Source organism: Physeter macrocephalus, chromosome 14, assembly GCF_002837175.3.
Source record: "Physeter macrocephalus isolate SW-GA chromosome 14, ASM283717v5, whole genome shotgun sequence".
NCBI classification, from domain to species: domain Eukaryota; kingdom Metazoa; phylum Chordata; class Mammalia; order Artiodactyla; family Physeteridae; genus Physeter; species Physeter macrocephalus.
Genome location: NC_041227.1, coordinates 29915823 through 29921604, shown reverse-complemented (window position 1 = coordinate 29921604; position 5782 = coordinate 29915823). Strand labels below are relative to the sequence as shown.

The following is a 5782-nucleotide window of genomic DNA, read 5'->3' as shown; positions in this document are numbered from 1 at the left end:
TCCTTCCTGTGTCTTACCCACACCATAACTCAGACTCATCCCGATGTGGCTCAGCAGTATATATACTTTGTACTACTCTTGAAAATTTCTCTCACCCCCTGATGTGTGGTCACAACAGGACCACCTTAGGAGTTGTGGTGGAATATGACAACCTCATATTCCTGATCATTATTGTAGGCATAATTGCCTCAATTCAACAGATATAGCCAGATGGCAAAAGAAACACCAGATGAGAGTCACCAACCCCCCGTTCTTTTTTGCTACTCTGAAACTCCAGTAGCCCAGTTTCCCAAGAGGTAAGCATGGGAGGTACAACAAGAAGGGTTAATTACGCAGTATGGGAATCTTACAAGCAATCTAGGTCTCCTCCATCCCCCCAGCATGACCAACATTCTATTTAAATAGGCGGTACTATTTCTAGGAATTGCTACATTTAGACTCCAAAGTGTCTTTATGAAGAGTATGCTTCACTGGGAGCTGAGACTACTTTGTCAGTTATCTTGGTCAGTTTTTCCTTTCAGAGGGGCCCATTCCATCCTTTAAGGGCACCTGATACCTGGCAGTACAGGTTTGACAAGCTTGTGTATTCCAATGATGTTTATCATCGAAGGATCCTTTCTCTTTGGCATCCACATGGGTCACAAACAGGGGTTTTGGGTCTTGTGCAATGTGCTGCCATAAGGTTTGTCCCCATAGAAAATGAAACTTTTTCATCCAGTTGTCCCACCACGGTGATTGCCTCAGTTGCCTCAGAGTCAGTGAAAATATAATAAGGTGCACTTGGGTGGGTGGGTGGGTGTTTCCAGGCAAGCATCACAGTCTGCAGCTCCCTCCACTGAGCAGAGTTCCCTTTACCATGCACAGTTTTAAGCAGTTTTATTTGGGTATACCCCATCATCCTTTAATTAACCAGTCTGTATGTGAACCAGACCCACATAGCCTCAGGAAACTGGGTGTAACAAAGCCTGGAAGAAGCCGGAGTGGCTGGCACAGACCCTGCATCTGAGATAGCCATGTTTGGCCAATGAGTGGGCACTTTTTCATGTACCTGTAAGATGTCATTAATGCCTGGTTTAATTTCCTGGATATACCATTTTCATTAATAATGGAGGCTTAGTTGGCAATACCCACTTTGTTGGTGTTCTTATTTCTGACCCATCTCAGGATAGGGATGTCAGGGTGTAGTACCACCTACTGTTACTTTTTTAGCTTTTCAGTGTCCACTAGAACCCAGTAACAAGCACTGACAGTCTCTCAAATGGAGTATACCAGGTGGCAGTGTCAGGGACAGGTACTGCAAAGTGACATTCTCAAGTTGTTAAAAACATCATTCTCAGGAATTCCCTTGTGAACCAGTGGTTAGGACTCTGCGCTTTCACAGCTGGAGCCCGGGTTCGATCCCTGTTTGGGAAACTAAGATCCCACGAGCCAGGCAGCGTGGCCAAAAAAACAAAACAAACAACAAAAAACCATAATTCTCTGCGCCAGCGCTGGATTGAGGGCTCCTGGGCTCCCCCACTTGTGAGTGGGCGGCCATCAGGCGTGGAGTCCGGCTCCTGTGGTAATGGGTTAAAAAAAATCCATCTTGAAGAAGAAAGATCTTAAGCAATATAAATTCAGAAGCTTATGAAAAGAGGCCTCCAATCCTAGCGTCTTCAGAACGAGATATATCACCTCATATTGCAAATGCTGGCGAAATGAAGCATTACTTGTGTGGCTGCTGTGAGCCTTCAACAATGTAGCAGCCACATTTCCCATTTGGAAAGTCCTCTTTCCAGAGACAGCTGTATGGAATCAAAACACGGGATGCAGTATTTCATTTGAGGAGGGATGGATTTCGAAACTTTTATCCCAGAATCCTTCTCCCATTAATGCAGAAGACAGCTACGCTGGCACTTACGTTTTGCCTCTATGAGGATTTATCTTGCCTTCCCTGTAAGCCTATCAGTTCCCCGGAGTTTGCAACCCTGAGCCCAGCAGCAGTACTTGCGGGGTCAACAGAAGAAATTTTCACTCCATTGGAAAGAGTTCAAACATTGCTTCAAGACCACAAGCATGACGACAAATTGACAAACACTTACCAGGCTTTCAAGGCACTGACATGCCATGGAATTAGAATTTATCGAGGTTTGATGCCCATTCTTTTCTGTAACGGATTCAGCAATGTCTTTTCTTTCTTTTTCTTGGCCTTCGAGGTCCCATTAAGGAGCATCTCTCTCCACTGTAGGTATCATGGAAGTGGGTGGTATGTCCTTCTAGGCCTATCGGCCGGTGACGAGAGGGAACCAGACAGATCCTTTCTAATCTCTGAACGATGTTCTCGGGAAGTGAAACTGGGGTGGGGGGTTGGGTGGGAGGCCGACGGCTGCGTCCACACAGGCCTCCGGGCAGGCGTCGTGGCCCGGTGTCCGAGTCTTGGGGCCGCGTGGCTGAGGTTGAAGGACCGCGTGTGTCTGTCCAGCAGGGCTGCCACCCTCTCGGGAGCCTGAGGGCCTTGAAGGCCGGGACCCCTTTCCCCTCCCAGGCTCGCCGCTGGGAGTGAGCAACTCAGAGAACTGGATGGCAGACCCACTGCAAGGTACTGGAGGCAGGAGCAGCATCCCCCCAACTCCCCCCACCTGTGCTGCAGACTAGTGAAGGGTTGCCAGCGTGTGATCACCAACAGCTGAGTATGGGACAGGCACATTGGCCTGCTAGGAAAAGCTAAAAAAGTAACAGTAGGTGGTACTACATCCTGACATCCCTATCTTGAGATGGGTCAGAAATAAGAACACCAACAAAGTGGGTATTGCCAAATAAGCCTCCATTATTAATGAAAATGGTATATCCAGGAAATTAAACCAGGCATTAATGACAGGGGGGGTTGGGGAGTTTTTTTGTTTGTTTTTGAAGTCTATTAATTTATTGAGTAAAAATGAAATCATTGTCAGGCATTAAATTCAGTTTGGTTCAAATATGGCTGATGTTCATTTGCAGCAGAGATGAATGGAGGTGAAGAGAAGACACAGTGACGCTGGCAAGGGGACACCGAACAAAACCATTCTCTGCTGATTATAAAAGCGGACATCATGCAGCCAGCATGAGTCAGCTAGCAAAGGAGGACGTGACATTTAATAAGCAGGGATTAAAAACCAAAGTAATTGACAACTTTCAAGAAAAGAGAGGCCAGAGCTTTTAGAGGACAAGATGCAGAAGGGGCTCATTGGAGAACAGTGTTGGGTGCAGAGCTGCCAGCTCACTTGGGGAACACAGTGATAACGTCATCAGAACCCTCGGGTGGAGTGACCCACTCCTGGGCATGCTTTTCACAGTAGAACTGATCCTCCACAAAGAAATGGCCTTTCTGTTTCAGGCTGGTGCCACAGTCGGTGCACACATAAACTCAGGGTGGTGGGGATGGTCCCACAGCTTCACAAAACATGTCAGCAATGTCAATGCCACATTTATCACACACGAGCAACTTCTGGGCATTTCCAAGCCATGCAGCCACTTTGGTGACTGGAGCCTTAACACTTCTGAATTCTGGTGGCTTGTTGGGATCCCCTTTCTCCTCAGACTCCAGGATTTCCTGCAAAACCAGGAATGAAGAGGACTGTTTCAGAGCCTCATTTAACTCCTGTTTCTCTGAAGAAGACTTCAGAATCTTTGTCAATGATGAGTCCGCTTGGAAGCTGAGAATGGTCTAAGGCTCTGCCATTCGTCTCCTGCCCTCTGGCTGCTTTCTTTGACTTCAAAGCATTGTTGAAGTTGGAGATGTTTTCAGAGGAGTAGAGGTCAGCTGGGTTGTTATACTGGTTTGTGATGACCCTGGGGGCAGAGCTGGAGGCAGGTGAGATGGTAAAGGGCATGGCACTTTTGTTGTGGGTGCTTCCTATGTGTAGGACCTCTTGGGGTTCAGAGACTAAATTCATCTTGTATGGGTGATGTTTCCCTTCCTCTGTCACCAGAGGAGACCAGATTTTCTTTCAGATCTGGCTACTATGAGAGTCATGTTGTCTGTGCAGCCCTTGATTTTGTTCTGAGCTTCCAAGTGCGTCATGTTGCTGGTATTTTCCCCATCAATGGCTGTGATTACACACAGAATTAGCGATAGCAGCCTTGCTTCTGGGAGTGACCCAGGAACTAGCGAGAGGCTGCTTGAAACCCTTGCCCCCCACAAGGTGGAAGCTCCAGGGTCCCTGGCCCTGGAGGACTATTTGTAAGGTGGTCATGGTGCCGTGACGGTGGGCGGCAACCCGAGGGGACAGATGGGGCAGGACACAGAGTGATGCACTGTGCTCCCTGACAGCTGTCCTGCTAGGAGGTTTTGAATGCTGAAGAATGGCAATCAGCAGTACAGAAGTTTAAATCTAGCGGCAGCAGCAGTAACCCAGCCAGCCCAAGAAGAGGTTATGCTGCAGCAGGAGCAGAATTTGAAGCCCTGAGGACCAGTGGCTGCCATCAGCTTGGACTCTGAATCTAGGCTTCAACATCTGGTGTAGAAAAACTCTCATCTTGTGCTGAGTATCAGAGGGGACTTTCTTACCAGTGAGAGAGTGAAGAAATGGATTTGGCAAACTTCTTCTGAGACAGGCACTTTTGGTGTCATTAATGAGTTTCCTAGTATTGTCTCTTAACCAAAAGAAGCTTTTGTACACTAAATATTGTATGAATTTGTTATATTGGGTGAGAGTCTGAGTTCTTTGAACTGGAAACTTCTTGAAATTAATATCTCCATGCAATTACCATAAACATACCGTAATAAATGGTCTTTGTTATTGGTTCTCAAAAAACAAAAAAACAAAAGGAGTATCTGCTTACTACTATGAATCACAGGGCTCATTTGGTCATGACTTTGTCTCTGGATGTCTATTGGGTGCCATGTTGGGAATCTTGTTTTCCCAGTTAATGTTGTGAAAACTCCCATGTAGTCTCAGATTGGTGGGAAACTTCAATCTTTCCCCAAGGTTTTCCAAAATGTCTGGCTAGAACAGGACAGAAAACTGACAAGTCTTTTCAGAAGTGCCCACCTGAATTATCACTGGTCCCTCATCTCTTGTGGTATAATTAAAGTGACTTACGAGTTCTTGTTAAAGATTATATCAAAGAAATCAGTTAAATGACATTTATCAACTGAATAGACCTAAGAAGAATGTAGTTTTGCTTCGTTACTAATTAGCCAAATACAAGTTGGTGTCATAAGACTGGGGCACACGAATTATGGGCATAGCTGCTTTCCTTAAGCACAAACAAATTCAGAATAAAAGACTTCAGTAGGGGAAAAAACCTATTCTCATACAAATAGACGATGAGCATATGTCAAAGTTTTATTTAACTGCTTAATTAAGAAAGCAGAAGAGTGACAAAACTAATTTCATGAGGATATGAGAAATTGGGATTTATATAGAGGAAAAATTACTAAATAGAATACAAAATGTTATTGTGCCAAAGGACAATAAAGCTGCAACCTTCAGGGTTATCATCTTTACCAAATACAAAAATCATCACAACTTATCATTTTCCTACAAGTTCACCTCTACCTGTACTAAATTATAGAACGTCATTATAAAATTAATTATTAATAAGTCAACAAAGTTACATCCCTGAGAGAGTTAGATGATCTCCAGAATGCTTAATAAAAACACTCTTAGAATGTTATTTAAAGGTCATAGAATCATTTTTTTGCTTTATTTCAAAGTTTGGGGTAATTTTGCTATACAGTAGTTTAATATTGAGCAATTCTCACACACCTACCACAGGAGACATGTACAAGCATTCAAAGCAGCATTGTTTGTATTAACAA

The 5782-nt window shown here is 44.7% G+C and overlaps 2 pseudogenes; one reads left to right on the top strand and one right to left on the bottom strand.

The window, feature by feature from the left end:
* The first annotated feature begins 1571 nt into the window (after positions 1 to 1571).
* LOC102974373 (mitochondrial nicotinamide adenine dinucleotide transporter SLC25A51-like) lies at positions 1572 to 5102 on the top strand (annotated as a pseudogene).
* Positions 3236 to 4211, bottom strand: LOC102974070 (PDZ and LIM domain protein 1-like; annotated as a pseudogene).
* Positions 5103 to 5782: the final 680 nt, after the last annotated feature.